Source organism: Genypterus blacodes, unplaced genomic scaffold (assembly GCF_046128005.1).
Source record: "Genypterus blacodes isolate CSIRO-AG114 ecotype Tasmania unplaced genomic scaffold, CSIRO-AGI_Gbla_v1 ptg000105l_1, whole genome shotgun sequence".
Lineage (NCBI taxonomy): Eukaryota > Metazoa > Chordata > Actinopteri > Ophidiiformes > Ophidiidae > Genypterus > Genypterus blacodes.
This window is the reverse complement of record NW_027466909.1, coordinates 2635091-2645140: the sequence shown is the minus strand read 5'-3', so window position 1 is coordinate 2645140 and position 10050 is coordinate 2635091. Positions and strand designations below refer to the sequence as shown.

Here is a 10050-nt window from a genome sequence, read left to right as displayed (position 1 = left end):
TTCCCTTGTCGACAACAGGAGTGAGTGTGCACAGCATTTTCACAATTTTTTACCCCTCCCTCGAAGCGTTGTAACGGAGACAACGGGGGACATTGTGGAGAAATGAACACCTTCTCAGCAGGAACTTTTTATACATAGGACTCTTCTGAACATTTATACCAAACCTGTAAACAAACCATACCTCTGTGTGTGTGTGTGTGTGTGTGTGTGTGTGTGTGTGTGTGTGTGTGTGTGTGTGTGTGTGTGTGTGTGTGTGTGTGTGTTTGTTTTTGTGTGCTTACAGACAACACCGCCGACATCAAGGTCAGGCAGGTCAAGTTCAGCCTGGATGACTCCTGGAAGTACAGCCTGGAGGTGGGCATCGACGACGGAGGGCGACCGCCAAAGAGGAGCGTCACACACTTGCCAATCAAGGTCTGAAGATTGATCAACCACGAGCACTGTTCACCAACAATCAACCTGCCACAAGCCAAAACAACCAATTCACAATGTTCCCCTTTCATTGATGTATTGATTGATGGCCTGCAGGTGTGTTGCTGTGATGCCAGCCGGGTTCCCACTCAGTGCAAAGTGTCTGTTCAGATTGTTGGAGTCAGCATCTACGTCCTGATCAGCATTCTGCTCGCCACATTCATCCTACACACGGTGAGACCCGATAAGCTGTTTAGCTACACCGTGGAAATGAGGAAGAGAGATGGACACTGACTTGTAAGTGGATGAAAAAGAAACCCCTTAAGATGTGTGGACCTGACGAGGCTTCTTGAATTTAATAAGAAAATGATATTACAGAGATTTATGAAAGTTGGCTTCTGCTAATCTGACTGGCCGAGGCGGCGGTGATGCAGACGGACCAGACTATGACCATCCTCCTCACTGATGAAGATGAGACACAAAGCCAAACTACACACACACACACACCACAAACACAGTTGTCAAAAACAGCCATAAAAAACACACTCACTCATTGCCAAAAAAGAATGCTGCAATGACACACGCACACAGACACACACACAATTCTGTCAACTTTTAGTGAGCCTACAGTTATGGGTGTAAGTAATGATGGTAGATGCAACGTTTTCTATATTTTAATAATTACAGCCAAGAATTTTTATTACATGGCATTTTTTGTAAATGTAGAGTAAAAATAAACACTCCAACAAGTTTTGTTGTCTTAGATTTGTGGTCTTATGCATGGTGGTGGTTAAATGCCACATGTACTTTAAAATGGATTTAGGGGAGGAAGCTTTAAGAAAATGAATTTCAGTCTTATCCTCAATTAAACAACAGATGAGGCAATATCACATGAAATTAAATTATCCCCATATCACTATCTATCAATAAAAAAAACAGTAAAATGTGTTTATTTAAAGTTTAATTAGTCAAATTAGACCCAAAGGATTTTGACCCATACCTGAGGTCTGGAGGCCCTCAGATCAGAACTTGCCGGCATTAATAAAATCTTATAATCATCATACAAATGAAATCAGTCTGAGGACTCTGGCACCACATCATCAGTGGTGTTGGTACAACAGCTCAGTGTCGACACACTGTAAATGGAAGATATTACAAAGGGCATTAATGTTTCCATTTAACGACTGACAAAATATTCAGAGAATAAATCAGGGGAAGTTGTAGTTCCTGCTTTGAACCACAGAGAGGCGACAAAGCACGACCAGTGATTGCGAGGACGTGAAGGCAAAACCAAGCATCTCTCTCTCTCTCTCTCTAACCTCAACAATGAAAATACTAAAACAGAATTATTTTATTGTTTTTGATGTTTACATTACATAGATATAACCTGGACTGTGTTCTACAAACCAAACAGCCAGAGTCGAACTGATGGTCCCTAGACCGGCTCCAGGCGGCGGTAGTCGTGGTTTTACTTCCCTGGTCGAGTTGGAAGTGTAGACGCTGGCACTGCCGAGGATAAACTGCGTCAAGATCACCAACGAGCACAACACAGCGGAAATTACGCCATCTACCTTCAAAATTAAAGTCTGCCTCTAATGAAATAAAGCCCACGAAATGTTTCAACAAGACATTGATATTCATCGAGCAAATTCATTTCGCTTATCAACAACATAAGGACGAGTCACTGTATTCTAAATGATCTATAGGTAGTCCAGTAATCAGGATGATGTGAGGGGTATTACTATTAATTTCTAATCAATCTTCTTAATCAGACTTCTTCACTGATAGTACAACAATCTGATATTTTAGATTTGTTTTCATCAAATAAGAAACGATTTATTGTGATGGTCACGACAGGAAGTGGTGTGTGTGATTTATCCCAGCCTCCATACGTGGTCCAGTCTGTCCGCTATTCGCAGGGAGCAGCGCTGCGTTATTGCTGAGCAACCGGAGCGGCAAACCGGGTTGCAGGGCAGGGCGCCACACACACACACCTTCAACAACAACACATCCAGCAGAGAAAGGGGGTAAGTGACGAGCCGCAGCCGTTTTTATTGACACTATATCGGCCATTGTCGTCCTGCTGACCTGCCGTTGAGTTTACAACGGCGATAAAAACATCTTTTATAGGTGTTCGGCTCAGTTTCCTGCTTTTTTTCGCTGTTGTTTGTTGATGTCAGAAATATCTCCCGAGATGACGCGACAGTTTTAGGAGCTTCATGCTTTAATAACACAAGGAATTAATTACAAAACCTGTGAAATAGAGCCAATATACGCCTCAGCAGAGTGGACTGACAACCGCTGGCTAGCTTAAACGGACATGGACGCACCGAGCTGCACACTATTGTCACCGCGGCGTGTCCAGCCCGCTCCGCCTTTGTGACCGCCACATAGCCTCGGTACTTCATTGTTGGATACATTTGTCCGCTTCTTTACCGCCGCTGTTCTCTTTCTGCTACCGAACCACGGTTTACATTCGTCGCATCCTCATGTAGCCACGCCGAGGCTAGCAGGATGCTCACCGGTGACTGCTTTGTGTTTACGGCATCAAAGACACCGGCACCCGGGTCCTCTTGGGCTTCAGTACCTGGGTCCTCTTAGGCTCCAGTACCCGGGTCTTCTTGGACTCCAGTACCCTCCAGTCCCCGGGTCCTCTTGGGCTCCATGTATCTTGTATAGGGGGGTGTTTCTCCCAGTGCCGGCCCCCCCTCCTCTTCCTCTGTGTGGGGGCTTTGTTTTGAAGCTAGCCTCCATAGCATCCGCTCTCTTTGTGTTCATTTTAGATTTTTTTTCTCTTTGCACTCATCATCATATCAGATATAAAGCCCGAGAATATATTAAAATGTCGACTTTAATATGTGTGACCAAATGCATGAATACAGACCTCCAAGATTATTTTATTCCGTGTAATTGTTGCCTTATTATCAGATTATGGAGTGTTATGATTTATGCCCCCCCACCCCCCCTCTTCGGCCTAAATCACACGGCTTTATTTAACAGTTGGATCCGATCCTGCATACATTCAGTGCTTCTTTGCATTAATGACACTTGCCATGCCAGCCTCTCTGCTTGTGAAACAGTGTGTTGTTTGCATACAGTATCACTTTATTATTCATGTTAAACTGCACCTCTATAGGCTGCAGGTCATCTGGCCTGTTAGTCTCCTCCTCCTCCCTCAGCTGCAAGAATTCAAACTTTTTGGGTTTGAGCCACAGAATGTGTTGAGATTATCCAGTTCAGCTCTCCTCTCCTCTCCTCTCGTACTCTGTTTTTTCCTCCTTTTCCTTCCCTTCCTCCTTCTGCCTTGCATACGTAACCCGTGGCACGCTCAGTGGCTCTACAGGCGGATGCCTTTTTAAAAACTGTGTCACTGTCACAGGACGGTTGCTGCACTCTGTTGAGAGGAAACTGAACGCTCTCATAGGCCAGCCTTCCTCCAGACTAACAGACTAACACAATTAAGAGTGCAGAGCAGAAACCTTCATAAGCAGGAAGAGTCTGCATGCTGAAAAGAGTCTGGGGACTTTATCTTTTGATCTGTTGAGGTTCATTAAATTAGTGTTATGCTCAGTTGTGTAAATGTAAATATTAAACAGCATTGTTACCCCAATCCTGTATTAGTGGCAGCAGCAGCAGCAGTAACTTTGCCTTAATTGTACAATTAAAGTTGATGGTACAAAGTTCAGTATAAAGATAAGTCCCTTTGATTATACTGAAGTTAATGTACTTATATAATTCAATTGATAGATAGATAGATGATAAACTGTGTATGATGTTGGACTCATTGATGCAAACTCATGTTAGTGTTGACTGAAACTCTGTCACACACCTTTAATGACTTTGAAGGTGTCTGTACTCATGATACTACTACCTACCTGACCCTTATGGTCAGGTAGGGCATTATATATGGTGAGGTTTCCTTCAATAACATGAGAACAGATTCCCTCCTCCACCCTGCTGGTTGGGGGGTTGTGGCCTTGGTTGTCCGGCCTGCCTGTGGCCATTGTGTATTAAAGGAAGTTTAGGAAGTGAGTTCATTTGACTTCAGTTGTCGGGGAGTGTTTGTGACAGAGAACAACATTTAGTAGAACTTAGCATATTCATTGAGATGCAGTCTGAAGTGTTGGGGAGTCTGTGACTAAAAATAGACCTGAACCTCACTTCTGTAATCTGCCAGAGCAGAAAGATGAAAGGGCTTATGAGAGTCGTATCGCTCTGCTCGGTGCAGAAGATCCTGTTTTTAATGCGGGAACTAGAATGAAAGGAGAGAAAGAGGAGCGGAGAGGAACAGGGAGGCGGATCAGAAAACTCTGCAGTAATGAGGAGAGGCGGGCAGAGCCGAAACCTGATTCATCTACATCACCGTCTGCCCTTCACATGTTACGGAACATCAAGGGTGCGTCTGTTTACTCTTTGTCCCCATGTTTAAACTTCTCCAAATGAAATCTAATACAGAATGACCTCCACATCTGTTTCGGGGTGTAACATACTCCCTTCTGATTTTCCGGCATGTTGTACTTCTTTCCACTGTAGATATTGATCTTATATTTAGTTAGTTTCCACTCCCCGCCTCTCTCTCACTCTCCCTCTCTCTCCCTCTCTCTCCCTCTCTCTCTGTCTCCCTCTGATTGTCCCGTTATGCCAACATTGATGTTTTTTTGTCTGCTAAGTGCCAGTGTGGATTTCAGTCTCAGTGGGTTCACTATTTTTATCTACTGCTGAGGCTATTGCAGGCCGGATAAATGTTGGTGCCATAATCAACGTGGCAGGCAGGGTGGGTTAAATACTAATCTTCCCAAAAAGGGCCACCAGTCAGTCGTTACTCGCTCAGCATCAGCAGCATGAGAGCACAGGGGCCAACTTGTGTCCGACATAAACATTTAATGATAATAGTTTTGTTTCAAAGTGTAGTAAACGCTCCCTTCGCCAGCTTTGAAGACAAACTGGCTTTTAGCTTCCGTGCGATGTAATGAGCGACTCTGACTGTGTCGGGGTCTTTGCACGATAGCCACCATGTTTGTTTTAGAATCAGGCTTTGTTTATGCTGGTGTGTGTGATGAGTCTGATTGATGAAGTCTGCTGCTGTGTTCTCCCGCAGCTCATTAACAGTTATTTTGATAGTAGTGAGTTATAGTAGTTGGAAGAAAACCTTAAAGCAAGGAAAAGCAAATATCCATCTTTAGAATGACATCAATCACAAGTATCCAAGTTCAGAGAATACACAGTAAGGAATATGGAATGTAAATGAAAAAGAAGACGGAGCAAGAACTTAACTTGAAGCTCTCTGAAGTGAGATAGATAGTATTGTATATAAGTGTTCTTGTAATAAAGGCCCGGAGCTCATGGTGTATATTTCTTATAAACTACCGCTCCTATTTCTAAAGGTGTAAAAGATTAAGCTCTGACTTCTGCCAGTTTGATTCAAGCCGCTCTCCCTTCCCTGCCGTCTCCTTTGACATCCCGCGTTCTGACATTTTTTCATCATTGAAACCACCTCCATTCTCCTGATCCCAGACCCCACAGTGTGTGTGTGTGTGTGTGTGTGTGTGTGTGTGTGTGTGTGTGTGTGTGTGTGTGTGTGTGTGTGTGTGTGTGTGTGTGTGTGTGTGTGTGTGTGTGTGTGTGTGTGTGTGTGTGTGTGTGTGTGTGTGTGTGTGTGTGTGTGTGTGTGTGTGTGTGTGTGTGTGTGTGTGTGTGTGTGTGTGTGTGTGTGTGTGTTCACGCTTCAGCGGCCTGCGCAGAGAAAGACGGCGCTGCAGGGCACAAGTCTGATTCATTCTCTTGGATTATTAATAACACTTTTTTTTAATCTCTTTATCTATGCGAGGGAATCTACATGGTGCTTCCAACCTTTAGTCCCCGCCAGAACAATGTGTTTTGTCTCAGAGAGCGCTGGAGGGCTCGCTACGCGTTTTACTACAACGCCATACGTTTTTCAACAACCTTGAAGCTGGATCCCTATACGCCCGTCTGTAGGTCATGTGAAACTGGGAGGTCATGAGGCGCGTGCTGGGTTTGCGTCTCCTGGCGGCCTCCTCCTCCTCCTCCTCCTCCACAGCTGCACTGCGTTGTGTGTGTACGGTGATAACAACGCAGCAGCCTGGACGGATGCTGGCGGAACGGAGGTGTTTTCTTGTTTGTTCCACTCGGCAACTGCTGGCGGGACGCATGTGGCCGCCTCTCGGCACCATATGGCCTTTTCTGCTGCGGCACACAGTTTCTCTCTCCACATGCCGCATACGCACGCAGCCACATCAAGCCACACACACACACCAGGATACACATGTGCATTCACCTTACCGCAGCCTCGGTGTAATGAATTGACACGGGGATGATTTATCGTCCTCCCGCGCAGCAATGTGATCCTGGCGTAAAGAATTAGCACTGGTGAATATTTATTAGGCCGTGTAAAAATATGAAGCAGGGAAATATAGGCTCTGGTTTGATCACATTAATGTCTGCTCCTTTGTTACATCTTCCTCTGCTCGTGTTCCCAGATTGGTTGGATTTTTGCACACTGTGTTCAAACTCTGTGACGTCTGGGAGGATCTGCACAATGTCAAACAACATTTGGCCTCCGGTCCCTTATTGAGCCCTCACATTGACCAACAGTACGATCAGCTCTGTTATGGATTTCACTCTCCATTTGTAGTCAAAACCCCTGCAGGACAGAATGTTAAGTAGTTGTGTTTAGATTGGACAGCGTTTACATTGAAGGACATCGACAGAACAGAGTGGGACTAGTAGGTGATGCAGGATGAGGGGAGGTACAGGATTCAGATTGATTCCAATGTCCACACTAGAATACTCTAGACTACATGCTTCATTTCAGTTGGCAATGTCTTGTCCACACACACCTTAAACCTCAGCATAACACCGTCACACACTACACGACTTGCATATCCAGTGAAACCTATAATAGCTGGAAGCTCTCTGGTTCACAGCTGATTGTCACTGATGAACAGGTAGCGTCAGGAAATGACCACATTCCACAACTAAAAGCTCAACCAGACTTCGCCCATGTCATTGTCAACATTTGATTGACCCTGTGTGAGGTGCGTGGGACATTATGATCTGAATCCTATGTAAAACCTGTTCTCTGCCCTTGCTCAGTGTGAGCAGCTCAGAGAGGAACAATAGCAGGCATACCTTGTCTGCTGTATTCTTTTATGTCCGTAAAGCTACTGAAGACTCAGCCGCCGGGGACTAGAACAAGCCTTTGTCTCGTCTCTCCGTCTACCCGTCTACCCGCGAGTTTGTCTCCAGGTTGTCTGGGCCGTCTCGTCTTGCGCCTGCTGCCCGGTTTGCTCTCCGCGCCCCTCGGGGTTCTGGAAGCTTCCCTGCTCCCCAAAGCATCTGCACGGTTGCAGGCGATTGAGGCTGTTTGGTGTGTTATTGACCCCGGTGAGGCAGAGGTAACTGGCCCTGCCCAGCAGCATGGATTTAAGGGAAAGGGGCTTTTCTTTTAATGATTTTATCTCTTCCTTCAAGGCCTGACTTCATAGATGGATCTGTGTATCTTCTCTCAGTATCAGAGCTACAGTATTGATTCTCCTTTCATCGATGAAATTGCTCCAAATGCTAATGAAGTAACAACCTCATTTGCCTCTTAAAAGGTTTGTCGCAGGATTTCTGTATCATTAACTCACGTCGTCCCATAGAATCACTGCATGTGTGTGTGTGGAGTCGCCCAGCAGAGACGTGTTGTTTACTAAATGAGCTTTGTAGAGCTGAAGTCGCCTGTGGCTGCTTGGCTCTAATGTAGCTGCAGCAACATAAAACTTCATTTTCTGAGTTTGTCTCCGCATCACAAGGCCGTGTGTGTGTGTGTGTGTGTGTGTGTGCATGTGCGCGCGTGTGCATGTGCGTGCGTGTGCTGTCTCTCCTCCGTTTCCAGTTCTCCCTCTCTCCCACCATTCCTTCCCCAATCCCCTCGCTGTTGCAGAGAATGTGTGGATCTGTGTGTATGTGTTTGTTAGGCCTACTCAGCAGCCCTGTGTGTGTGTGATGTGGTGTGAGTCAGTGCTGGTCATGGTAGTGTAGGGTAGATGACAGAGAGAAACAGAGTGGAGGAGGAGCAGCAGCAGGGACGGTTACCCAGATGTTGCATCATCCCGGGACACGCATTCACACCCGTACGCGTTCCAGATTTATGGGACGTGGATAACCGCAGCCATCTGTTGAGAACCTATTAGGCAATGTGAGCGTGGGGGGGGGGGGGGGGGACTGTGGCTATCACCCATGTCACTTCCTGTGTCCTCCGAGCCCCGCACCTGTGATTGGCCGGCTGAGTGTGGAGGGAAGAGATTTGAATCAGTGAAACGGGAGAAGAAGGCTTACGTAAGGGTGAACTGGAGCGCAGAGGAAGCGTCCTATCTGTGAGAGAAATCAGGCAACGGGAATAAATCCGATTATCTGCCTCCGTCTTTATTTCACCCATTTCATTTGAATGTCATCATGGTGTACCTGCCTACTGTATTTTAAAGGCGGCTTCCAGGCTTCACTCGCTTTCTTTCCCTCACTGTCTGGCTGACAGTTGACAGTTTCTCATGTCAGGCTGTCAACAAATAAATCTGAGTTACTGATGGGCGGTGCATTGAAACGCCAGTGTGTCCATCACGGGAAGTGCTGCGCCAACTTCCTGTCTGTCTCGTCCATCCATACAAAGCATTCACAGTCATCTTGGAATAATCCCACCCTTTCACTCGTTGTCTGTGTGCGCGCGCACTTGAGTCTGTGTGTGTGTGTGTGTGTGTGTGTCTGGGGGTTGGGGGAATTCCTGCCAAAACCATGAAGTCACTATTCCTCCTCATGAGTCTCTTTGTGGATGTTGCCAAAGCCTGGAATGAGACAGAAATGTGGCGGTTTGTGTCTCTAAGTCCAAACTGTCCCACTGTCTTAATTTCTAAACATTGATAAGATTAGCGGTGTGTTATTCTTTAGGGTCAGCTGCAGAGTCTGTGTACTGACCAGCAGATGGAGAGACGCTGAGAAGTTCAGTCATACCAGCAGTGAGGATAGAAAGTAAACGACTTAACTCGAATAAAACTATGGCCAACCGAGAAATGTAAGAGAACAATGGTGGAAAACAAGTCATTATAATTTAATTCCTGTTTTTATTCTGATGTTTCCCTGCCCCTTGTTCTTGCCCACACTCTTCCCCCACAGCCACATGTATGACATCTCTATGAAGCGGTGTGATGTAGGCAGATGTGGTTGCTGATGTCAGATCTGTGAAACCTCAGCGACCCTGCAGAGATGCGGCGTGGATCTTTGTGTCATGTTATGAAATCTATGTCAAAATGTTTGTAAGATCATGACGTGAATCTTAATGACATTTGTTATAGTCTAGATAAATGTTATTTTTTTGGCTTTTACAACAGGGCCGATATTGCAGCCCGTCTGCCTCATTTGTTCCTTTTTTCCATCCCACTCCAGCAAAACAAACCCTGACACGAGCCGCTGTAGAGAGTTGCCAAAAAATGAGCCGGAGCAAGAAACGACTTTAATAATTCATATTTGACTCGGAGACTGAAGCTAAAACGCGCACAACGGTGTTTACCAGGCGGGCATACCAGCTCGTTCCCCCAGCTGCATCCCGTCTTTCATGTGTGATAGCGAGGAGGCTGTAATGACGCT

General features: G+C 45.8%; 1 protein-coding gene across 1 annotated transcript in view; it reads left to right on the top strand.

The window, feature by feature from the left end:
- Positions 1-2335: 2335 nt before the first annotated feature.
- Positions 2336-10050, top strand: part of cep170aa (centrosomal protein 170Aa) — a 32722-nt gene continuing 25007 nt past the window's right edge. The window contains exon 1 of the mRNA XM_076160316.1: positions 2336-2438. The gene's annotated coding sequence lies outside the window, so the exon portion shown is untranslated. The remainder of the gene's footprint in view (positions 2439-10050) is intronic.